Source organism: Bufo gargarizans, chromosome 3, assembly GCF_014858855.1.
Source record: "Bufo gargarizans isolate SCDJY-AF-19 chromosome 3, ASM1485885v1, whole genome shotgun sequence".
Lineage (NCBI taxonomy): Eukaryota > Metazoa > Chordata > Amphibia > Anura > Bufonidae > Bufo > Bufo gargarizans.
In genome coordinates, this window is record NC_058082.1 from 278,187,157 (window position 1) to 278,199,574 (window position 12,418).

Sequence of the window (12,418 nt, forward strand, 5' to 3'; positions counted from 1 at the left end):
GGAGGACGGAAACTTGGGTGAGGAGTCACCAGTTCTCTATAAACTTCAGCTAGGGAGTGTCGGAAAATACCTGAGCCAATACATGCTTTTTCGAAAGAAGTAAGAGATCTATCCAGGCTTCTATGGAGGGGATAGAAGAGAGAAAGTGTGCAAGTTCTCTGACCCACCAAGGACCCAGAGAACACCATTCTAATTGATCAAGTAATTCCGTATATGTGTACCATCGTCCCGTAGCTCTAAAGAATGGGGCTCGACATTTACCTGCCCCTCGCCACTGTGTAAAAGGGCCAGATGACCAGCCGTCTGGAAAGTCTGGGTGGCCCAAGATAGGAAATAGTGGGGAGGGGGTTGGTGAGAACCCTCTCCTATCAGCATTCCTTTGATATTGGAGTAAAGTCGGGCCTATGGTGGGGTGAGATGAGAGTGCCAAGGGAGTCTTCTTCATCAAGCAGGGCAATAGATCAAGGAGGGATAGGGAGCATCGTTGTTCAATGCTAACCCATTGTTTAAAAGGTGCATAACGGCACCAGTCCAGAACCCATTGGAGCATGGAGGCTGCATAATATTTGCGAAGGTCAGGTATACCCAGACCTCCCTGTTCGGAACATGTAGCAATGAGCGGTATAGCCTTGGTCTACGCCCCCCCATATGAATCTGAAGAGGTCCCTGTGGGCTGTGACGAAGAAGCTGGAGGGAAGGTGTATGGGGAGTGTTTGAAAAAGATACAGCAAGCGTAGAAGGACGTTCATCTTATAGATGGCACACCGCCCGAACCATGTGTATAGGCCTTTAGACCATCTCCGTAGATCTTCTCTGATCTGAGTAAGGAGAGGGGTAAAGTTCCTGCTATTACTTTACCGTTGATCCCTCGGGAGCCATGTTCCCAGGTATTTGATTGCTCCAGTTGTCCATCTTAAGGGGAAAGCGGTAGCCAGGGCTGATTCCTGTGATTTTGTCAGTGATATGTTTAGCGCTTCAGATTTTTGAAGATTAATTTTCAAGTTAGCAAAAGAGTTATATGTGTTGAATTCTGCATTTAAGTTTAAGAATGAGGTCAGGTGTCTAGTAATGGTAAACATCAGGTCATCTGCGTATGCAGCGATCTTAAATTCCTGGGTGTCAACTGAGATGACAGTGATATTGGGGTTCATTCTTATTTTGCAAAGCAGGGGCTCCGGGGTAAGTACGAAAATTAAAGGACAGGGGGCACCCATTACGAGTTTCATTTGTTATGCCGAACTCAGAGGATAGGATTAGTGTTGATCACGAATAATCGAATTGCGAATTATTATCACGAATATCGGCACTTCGAGAATTCGCAAAATATTTAGAATATAGTGATATATATTCGTAATTTCGAATATTCAAGATTTTTTTTAATCAGTATACATGATCCCTCCCTGCTTCTAGCTTGTGGGCCAATGAGAAGGCTGCAATATCTTTGACTTTAGGAGTAGTGTTCATTGTGTATTTTCGTAATGCAAATTTTTATCGTGAATTTTTCAATTGCTGATTTCCGAAATCAAGAAAATAATGACTGGAGATAACGAATGATCACATTTGTGAATATTCACCCAAATATTCGCCAAATATCATGAAATCGAATATTGCCCCTGCCTCTCATCACTAGATACCCTGTTAACTTTCATTGAGGCAGTTGGGAAGGTATAGAGGGAACGCCATCATAGAGTCACCTATGCCTATATGGGTTAAAACCTCAAAAAGCCAAGGCCAGCTTACCCTGTCAAAAGCTTTTCAGCATCTGTAGACAGGAGACATAATGATGAGCGTTGTAATTTGACCTGGTGAATCAGATTTAAAACTTTAGTCGTGTTATCACGGGCCTCTCTGGAGGGTATAAAACCTACTTGGTCGGTGTGGATAAGGTCTGTTAAATGAGGGATCAGGCATCAAGCTAAAATTTTTGTAAATAGTTTTAGGTCTACATGTAATAGGGAGATCGGGCGGTAATTTGAGCAGGCTGCTGGATCCTTTCCCTCTTTAAGTATCCCTGTGATATGTGCATGCGTCATGTCTCTAGGGAGTGTGTTCCTACTGCTATCAAGTTCAGCGCCTTTGTGAGTGGAGTTTTTAGAAAGTTTAAATACTTCTTGTAGTAAGAGGCCGTTAGTCCGTCTGGGCCTGGGGCTTTACTTGATTGCATTGATTTTAAAGCTTCCGTTAATTCCTCACCTGAAATAGGTTCATTAAGGGCTGTGAGAGCGTCCCGTGGGATTTTTGGGAGCCCAGATTCCGTCAGGTATTTGCGCATTATCATATTCTGGGCCTGGCTATTCAGGTTTGAACAAGAGAGGTTATATAAATCCCTATAGTATAGCGCAAAAGCCACTGCTATCTTTTCTGGATTATTAAGATTGGGACCCCCGAGGGAAGCAATCAAAGGTACATCACTTCTTGCTCTTTGTTCTCTTAAAGACAGGGCCAATGTTCTACTACATTTATTGCCGTATTAAAAAAAAATATTAAAAATGCCCCTAGTAAGTAGAGTTTTGGTGCGTATGTCAAGTTTCTCCTTAAGTTTCCCCCTTGCTACTAATAGAGCTGAGCGAGAGGCTAGGGCGTGAGATTGTTTGTGTGCTTATCCTAAACAGGAGACCTCAGTAAGGAGATGTTATATTTAGGCCCCTCTCTCCTTTTTTCGTCTTGTTCCGTGTTTAATGAGTGCCCCTCTCACTACGCACTTATGGGCAGCCCATACTGTCAAAGGGGAAATGTCAACCACTTGATTCTCTTCAAAATAATGTGATAAGACCTGTTTGATGTCTTGTGATACTTCTATGTCTTGTACCAGAGATTCATTTAGTCTCCACTGCCAAGACTTAGGAGCGGGAAGTGGGGTTTTCAGGGAGACGTGTAGCATTGCATGGTCTGAGAAAGTCATAGAGTCTATAGAGGAGGAGTCCAGAGATGTCATTGCCACATGCCGGATCAAAAAGTAATCCAGTCTAGAGTATACATCCCTTGCTGAAGAGTAATAAGTATAGTCTCAGACTTCTGGATGAATCGCTCTCCAGACATCCACCAGTTGGTATGAGTGTAGAAGGCGCTTAATGTGGTGTAGGCACGAGTAGGCTAAATGGGAGGCTCCTCTGGAGACATCTACCAATGGGTCCAGAGCAAAGTTTAAATCTCCTCTGACCAATAGCATACCTTCTGTGAAACCTTCTAGTCTAGATAGAATACTCGATAGGGTCTTTAATTGGTTAGTATTGGGTAAATATAAGTTGGCTAGGGCATAAAGCTGACCGGAAATCTGACCTTTCAGAAATAGGAATCTACCTTCCTCATCTGTTTGCATATCTACAAATTCCTAGGGGGCAGTTCTAGATATCAGTATGCTTACTCCTCTTGATTTTGAGATGGAGTAACAGCTATAATAAGTGTCTGGGTACCTGGGAGATTTAAACAAAGGGAGTGCATCCTTTTGGAAGTTTGTTTCCTATATTAGAGCAATGTGTACCTTTTTACTCCATAGGAGCCGCAGAATGGAGGACCTTTTCTCCGGTGTATTAAGACCGTTGGCACTGATAGAGGCAAATATGATGGTAGACATGTTTCCGACCTGTATCAAAAGAGATAGAAAGAGAATGGGGAAAGGGACAAGAAGGGGGAGGGAGAAGGGGAGACAAGAACACAAGGAGAGGGTGGGTACCAGCAAAAGGTTACCCTACAATTAAGGGTGTACAAAAGGGTAGCTTTATAAGCTAAGTATCCGTTCCAGCTACTCCAGAACAGGAAAAATACAGTAGGTGCACCAAGACTGTGGAATCTGAAAATACACTTGGCAGTTCTAGAAAAAAAAATAAAAAATCATCAACAGGGGAGCCGACCCAGAACCGCTGCCCTATGTGGGGAAGGGAAGAGCACTTGAAGTTGCTTCCCTTTCCCTGGACCCAGTATATTGGATATACCAGATGACCTTTCGAGGCAAACAGGGCGAGTGTAGGAGTACCTGTTCTATCACTAAGGGCCAGGATTTTGCCACTTTTTTTTTAGTAAGAAGATGGAACTTATGCTAAGGAGGGAGCTCCCTAAAAGGTGAGCAATAAGTGAGGTGAGAAACATAGCAAAAAACTTCAGACCCCATTTGTCAGGGTGGTATGCCATATGCGGGACACCTCATATCAGGAGGGTTGGGTATTGCACGGCTCATATATTTGTCATGTATCGTGGCACTCACCGGCATCGGTATCTGGGCAGTACCCATCTCCTTTTATGTGCTTCCCTGGGGAAGCCAAGATAAAAGCACCGGGGGTTGTGTGCCTGGATCAGGATATGAGGCGGGTGGGTTGTCTGGCGTGACAAAGGCCGCATGGAGCTGTTGTTCTGTGGCCGCTGTTCCTGTCTCGCTCATCGGTGCCATCTTGGATTCTGCCATGATGCACACTGTAGCCAAGTTGTGGCTGAAATAGCAGGCTATATGAGGTTCTGGAGCCAGGTATGAGGATCCGCGGCATCCTAATCGCCTGACCATTCTCCCTTTTGGGGAAAAATTTGCTATGTGTAGCGGTAATGTCAGTTTAAGGGCTCAGGGTCCGGGAGCTCTGCAGAGGTATGTGCCCACAGTAGCATGGTTCGGCCATTTCCCCCCCTCCCCCCGTTTTATTTAAATGTTGTATAAGCAGGCTCCTAATGTTGAACTCTGCATTTATTTGTACAATTGTTTAAGGGGTATTCCCATCTTCTAATAGTATGGCATATTGCTAGGTTATGTCATAACATTTTAATTCAGGGTGGCATTAAGCCACCTGCCATGTAAAGTCCTCCAGTACAGCTTCATTCAAATGAATAGGGTTGTGCGTAGTTCCATGCACAGCCACTGGCCAAGAGCATCTCTATGCAAGGTCCTGAGCACCTACAGGGCAAACTAGTACTTTTGTACTCATTTCCTACCTCTGGGTGGCGCACAGTACATTCCACTCTCCAGCTGCAGGTCACTCTATTCCATTGACTCTGGGGAGCTATTTGCAAAACCCACAGAAACTTTACCACAATTTGCTGATATACAGGGGTAAAAGGGGAGTCTTTGGTCTGATTTGGGGTCTGAGTTTACAGGAAATCTCGCGTCTCGCACATCTGCGTTAGGCGGTCCGGAGGTGGTTAATAAAATAAAAACCTGCATCCCCTTAAAAAAAATCACTTTCCATCTGCACCAAAAAGAAAAAAAATCCAAATCCCCATCAATAAAATGAACAAATCCTGCACCCCCCCCCTTAATTACACCCTCTCTTCTCCCCTTAATTACACCCCCTCCCTTAATAACACCCCCCCTTAATTACACGGTGTAATTAAGGGGGGGTGTTATTAAGGGAGGGGGTGTAATTAAGGGGAGAAGAGAGGGTGTAATTAAGGGGGGGGGTGCAGGATTTGTTCATTTTATTGATGGGGATTTGGATTTTTTTTTCTTTTCGGTGCAGATGGAAAGTGATTTTTTTTAAGGGGGTGCAGGTTTTAATTTTATTAACCACCTCCGGACCGCCTAACGCAGATGTGCGAGACGCGAGATTTCCTGTGAACGCGCGCACACAGGCGCGCGCGCTCACAGGAACGGAAGGTAAGCGTTAGCGAGTGGATCTCCAGCCTGCCAGCGGCGATCGCTCGCTGGCAGGCTGGAGATGTGATTTTTTTAACCCCTAACAGGTATATTAGATGCTGTTTTGATAACAGCGTCTAATATACCTGCTACCTGGTCCTCTGGTGTCCCTTTTGTTTGGATCGACCACCAGAGGACACAGGTAGCTGTGTAAAGTACCACAAAACACCACTACACTACACTACACCCTCCCCTCCCCTGTCACTTATTAACCCCTTTTGAACCACTGATCACCCCTGATCACCCCATATAGACTCCCTGATCACCCCCCTGTCATTGATCACTCCCCTGTCATTGATCACCCCCCTGTAAGGCTCCATTCAGAGGTCTGTATGATTTTTACGGATCCACTGATACATGGATCGGATCCGCAAAACACATGCGGATGTCTGAATGGAGCCTTACAAGGGGGTGATCAATGACAGAGGGGTGATCACCCATATAGACTCCCTGATCACCTCCGTCATTGATCACCACCTTGTCATTGATCACCCCCCTGTAAGGCTCCATTCAGACGTCCGTATGATTTTTACGGATCCACTGATACATGGATCGGATCCGCAAAACACATGCGGACGTCTGAATGGAGCCTTACAGGGGGGTGATCAATGACGGAGGTGATCAGGGAGTCTATATGGGTGATCACCCCTCTGTCATTGATCACCCCCCTGTAAGGCTCCATTCAGATGTCCGCATGTGTTTTGCAGATCCGAAAATTTGTAATAAATATTATTGAAAACATTGAAAAAAGTTTGTGCATGTTTTCTTAACTTTCTTGAAGGGGGGGGGGGGGGGGGGTGCCAAACAAAGGGTTCGCCCCGGGTGCCAAATGCTCTAGGTACGCCCCTGGTCTTGGTACATAGAATACTCTGTCACTATATTTAACATATGGCCATGACAGTATTTATTCATTATTTTGGTGTTTTACCTTTGATTTAATTCTATGAGATTACTCTAACATTGTTTTGTATGTAAAGGGGTTGCCAACTTGCACTTTTTATCATATAAAAAGGTTAGGAAAAAATCATCTATATGCCTCATGCACACGACCGTTGTTTTGGTCCACATCTGAATCGCAGTATTTGCGGCTTGGATGCAGACCACTTCAATGGGGCCGCAAAAGTTGCGGACAGCACTCCGTGTGCTTTTCGCATCCGTTGCTCCATTCCGTGGTCCTTAAAAAAAATAACCTGTCCTATTCTTGTCTGTTTTGCATACAAGAATAGGCAGCTATATTAATGGCTGTCTGCATCGTTCCGCAAATTGCAGAACACACATGGACCCCATTCGTGTTTTGCGGATCCGCAATTTGCGGACCGCAAAACCACAATGGTCGTGTGCATGAGGCCTTAGGGTCTAGTCAGTCACATTGGAAGAGCTCACTAATAGCTCGTTTTTTAAATTTCACAACTACATGTACCCCATTGATTGATGTTGAGAACACATCTTCAATCACATCTGTCTGAGAAAATTGGTTTTAAGACAAGCTATAAAAACTGTCTTGATACACATTAAGAGAACATTGTATTATTAAGCTGTCGTGTCTATATTTCTCCTAATGTACACATACATAATAGTAACTCTCCTTTCATCTCATTTTGAACTATTTAAACCATCATTCCTCTGTTTTGCAAAGGAAAAAAAAAGAATTTGCCTTTTGTTGGGTCTTAAGGCACTGTGCAGTAGACCAGAACAGGTTTATTGCAAAAGGGTAATTGCTATAATGGTGTATTGTTAAGTGAAATGTTCTGATTAGAGATGAGCGAATCTCAACAAATGGGAATTTCCTCGCGCTTCGTGGAAACGAATCACAATTTTTCCTAAAATGGCGGCTACACGTGTGAGGACATGGGGCAAGGAACTCTGGTAAGGCGGGATGACCCATAATGCCATGCATGCAGCCAATCAGCAGCCAGCCACCCCTGTGATGTCACAGCCCTATAAATACAGCGGCCATCTTGGATTCAGACATTTTCCATCGTTCAGAGTGCAGGGACAGACGTGAGTAGGCGCTAAGGACAGCAATAGGAAAAACCTCATTGTGACCAAAAAAAACTTGAAAAAAAGATTTATAAGTGCAGGGAAATGATAGGGAGGAATCATTTCACAGCATCTTAGTGCTGGGAGAGACATCAGAAGGCGCTAGGGACAGTCCTAGAAAAGTGATTTATGAGTGCAGGGAAAGATTATTTAGGGATCAAAATAGCCATTATACAGCTCTGTCATTCCAGCAATTTGTTCTTGGGGTGCAAGTGCTATGTTGAAAAGCCTTTAGTGGCTTATATCTGTGGAAAAAGATAAATATATACGCAGTTCACTTCTGCAGCTACCCTATTTTTCGCCCTATAAGACGCACCGGCCCATAAGACGCACCTAGATTTTTGAGGAGGAAAATAAGAAGAACATTTTTTTTTAACCAAAAGGTGTGCTTTTGGTGGGTTTTGAACTAATGGTGGTCTGTGCATGACACTACTATGGGGGATCTGTGGATGGCACAGTTATGGGGGGGGATCTGTGGGTGGCACTGTTATGGGGGATCTGTGGATTGCACTGTTATGGAGGGATCTGAGGGGGGGCACTGTTCTGGGGGGATCTGTGGATGGCACTGTTATGGAGGGTGATCTGTGGATGGCACTGTTATGGGGGTGATCTGTGGATGGCACTGTTATGGAGGGGGATTTGAGGATGGCACTGTTATGGGGGGTTGATCTGTGGATGGCACTGCTATATGTGTGTCACCCACAGATACCCCACCCCATAACAGTGCCATCCACATATCCCCCACCTCAAAATAGTGCCATCCACAGATCACCCCCCCATAATAGTGCCATCCACAGATCTCCCCCCATAACAGTGCCATCCACATATCCCCCACCCCATAATAGTGGCATCCACAGATGCCCTAATATACCAGAGCTAAACCTGTGGGAGGGGCCTGTGTCATGCAAATGCGGCGGGGCCGGTGCGGTCACTGTACTACGGCCCCACCGCTCACTCACTGCTTTATTGCCTAAACATTTTATAATAATAGCTTTCATTGACGTTCCGATCCCCAGCCCCATCTGTACTACTTACTAAATGTCCTGTAGCAGGCAGAGCAGGGCGGGTGGCCGGCCGTAACTCACTGACGACACGTCCCTGCGCCGCCTACTCTATGAATAAAGTAGGCGGCGCAGGCACGTGACGTCAGTGAGTTACGGCCGGCCGGCCGCCCTGCCCTGCCTGCTATAGGACATTTAGTAAGTAGTACAGATGGGGCTGGGGATTGTAACTTCAATGAAAGCTATTATTATAAAAGGTTTAGGCATTAAGGAAGTGAGCGAGCGGTGGGGCCGTAGTACAGTGACCGCGCCGACCCTGTCACATTTGCATGACACCGGCCCCTCCTCCCTCCCCCGTCCAGCTGATACATCGCAGTCTGCAATGCTGCAGCATCGCAGACTGTAATGTAAAATGACAGCATTCGCCCCATAAGACGCAGGGGCATTTCCCACCCACTTTTTGGGGGAAAAAGTGAATCTTATGGGGTGAAAAATACGGTATATGTGTTGAAAGCGTTTAGTGGTGCATTTCATTACAAAAAGAAAAATATATTCTCAGTTCACTTCTGTAGCTACAGTTGCAAGAAAAAGTATGTGAACCCTTTGGAATGATATGGATTTCTGCACAAATGTGATCTGATCTTCATCTAAGTCACAACAATAGACCATCACAGTCTGCTTAAACTAAATAAACAAAGAATTAAATGTTTCCGTGTTTTTATTGAACACACCATGTAAGCATTCACAGTGCAGGTGGAAAAAGTATGTGAACCCTTGGATCTATTGACTGGTTGAACCTACTTTGGCAGCAATAACTTCAACCAAACGTTTCCTGTAGTTGCAGATCAGATGTACACAACGGTCAGGAGTAATTCTTGACCATTCCTCTTTGCAGAACTGTTTCAGTTCAGCATTATTCTTGGGATGTCTGGTGTGAATCACTTTCTTGAGGTCATGCCACAGCATCTCACTCGGGTTGAGGTCAGGACTCTGACTGGGCCACTCCAGAAGGCGTATTTTCTTTTGTTGACGCCATTCTGTTGTTGATTTACTTCTATGCTTTGCGTCGTTGTCCTGTTGCCACACCCATCTTCTGTTGAGCTTCAGCTGGTGGACAGATGGCCTTAAATTCTCCTGCAAAATGTCTTGATAAATTTGGGAATTAATTTTTCCTTCGATGATAGCAATCCGTCCAGGCCCTGACGCAGCAAAGCAGCCCCAAACCATGATGCCCCCACCACCACAATACTTCACAGTTGGGATGAGGTTTTGATGTTGGTGTGCTGTGCCTCTTTTTCTCCACACATAGTGTTGTGAGTTTCTTCCAAACAACTCAACTTTGGTTTCCTCTGTCCACAGAATATGTTGCCAGTACTGCTGTGGAACATCTAGGTGCTCTTGTGCAAACTGTAAATGTTTTTTTCGACAGCAGTGGCTTCCTCTGTGGTATCATCCAATGAAATTCATTCTTGTTTAGTGTTTTACGTATCGTAGATTCGCTAACAGCGATGTTAGCATATGCCAGAGACTTTTGTAAGTCTTTAGCCGACACTCTAGGATTCTTCTTCACCTCATAGAGCAGTCTTCGCTGTGCTCTTGCAGTCATCATTACAGGACGGCCACTTCTAGGGAGAGTAGCAGCAGTGCTGAACTTTCTCCATTTATAGACAATTTGTCTTACCGTGGACTGATGAACAGCAAGGCTTTTGGAGATACTTTTATAACCCTTTCCAGCTTTATGCAAGTCAACAATTCTTAATCATAGGTCTTCTGAGAGCTCTTTTGTGCAAGGCATCATTCACATCAGGCAATGCTTCTTGTGAAAAGCAAACCCAGAACTGGTGTGTGTTTTTTATAGGGCAGGGCAGCTGTAACCAACACCTCCAATCTCATCTCATTGATTAGACTCCAGTTGGCTGACACCTCACTCCAATTAGCTCTTGGAGATGTCATTAGTCTAGGGGTTCACATACTTTTTCCACCTGCACTGTGAATGTTTACATGGTGTGTTCAATAAAAACATGGTAACATTTAACTCATTGTGTGTTATTAGTTTAAGCAGACTGTGATTGTCTATTGTTGTGACTTAGATGAAGATCAGATCACATTTAATGACCAATTTGTACAGAAATCCATATAATTCCAAAGGGTTCACATACTTTTTCTTGCAACTGTATATGTGGTGAAAGCGTTTAGTGGTGTATTTCAGTAGGAAAAGAAAAATATAAACGCAGTTCACTTCATCAGCTATATGTGGTAAAAATGTTTAATGGCGTATTTCAGTACAAAAATAAAAATATATATGCAGTTCACTTCTGCAGCTATATGTGTTGAAAGCGTTTAGTGGCGCATCTCATTACAAAAAGAAAAATATATTCTCAGTTAATTTCATCAGCTATATGTGGTGAAAGCATTTAGTGGCGTATTTCATTTCAAAAAGAAAAATATATACGCAGTTCACTTCTGCAGTTATATGTGGTGAAAGAGTTTAGTGACGTACAAACCGGATTCCCAAAAAGTTGGGACACTAAACAAATTGGGAATAAAAACCGAATGCAATGATGTTAAGATGGCAAATGTCAATATTTTATTTGTAATAGAACGTAGATGACAAACGTTTAGTCCGAGTAAATGTATCATTTTAAAGGAAAAATACGTTGATTCAAATTTTCACGGTGTCAACAAATCCCAAAAAAGTTGGGACAAGTAGCAATAAGAGGCTGGAAAAAGTAAATTTGAGCATAACGAAGAGCTCGAAGACCAATTAACACTAATTAGGTCAATTGGCAACATGATTGGGTATAAAAAGAGATTCTCAGAGTGGCAGTGTCTCTCAGAAGCCAAGATGGGTAGAGGATCACCAATTCCCACAATGTTGCGCAGAAAGATAGTGGAGCAATATCAGAAAGGTGTTACCCAGCGAAAAATTGCAAAGACTTTGCATCTATCATCATCAACTGTGCATAACATCATCCGAAGATTCAGAGAATCTGGAACAATCTCTGTGCGTAAGGGTCAAGGCCGTAAAACCATACTGGATGCCCGTGATCTCCGGGCCATTAAACGACACTGCACCACAAACAGGAATGCTACTGTAAAGGAAATCACAGAATGGGCTCAGAAATACTTCCAGAAACCATTGTCAGTGAACACAATCCACCGTGCCATCCGCCGTTGCCAGCTGAAACTCTACAGTGCAAAGAAGAAGCCATTTCTAAGCAAGATCCACAAGCTCAGGCGTTTTCACTGGGCCAGGGATCATTTAAAATGGAGTGTGGCAAAATGGAAGACTGTTCTGTGGTCTTTTTGCAAATCTGGGACGCCATGTCATCCGGACCAAAGAGGACAAGGACAACCCAAGTTGTTATCAACGCTCAGTTCAGAAGCCTGCATCTCTGATGGTATGGGGTTGCATGAGTGCGTGTGGCATGGGCAGCTTGCATGTCTGGAAAGGACCCATCAATGCAGAAAAATATACTCAGGTTCTAGAACAACATATGCTCCCATCCAGATGTCATCTCTTTCAGGGAAGACCCTGCATTTTTCAACAAGATAATGCCAGACCACATTCTGCATCAATCACAACATCATGGCTGCGTAGGAGAAGGATCCGGGTACTGAAATGGCCAGTCTGCAGTCCAGATCTTTCACCTATAGAGAACATTTGGCGCATCATAAAGAGGAAGGTGCAGCAAAGAAGGCCCAAGACGATTGAACAGTTAGAGGCCTGTATTAGACAAGAATGGGAGAGCATTCCTATTTC

General features: G+C 44.2%; 1 protein-coding gene across 1 annotated transcript in view; it reads left to right on the plus strand.

Moving 5' to 3' along the window:
- The window catches only part of DOC2B (double C2 domain beta), an 895,105-nt gene that overhangs the window by 136,801 nt on the left and 745,886 nt on the right, over positions 1-12,418 (plus strand). The window lies entirely within an intron of this gene.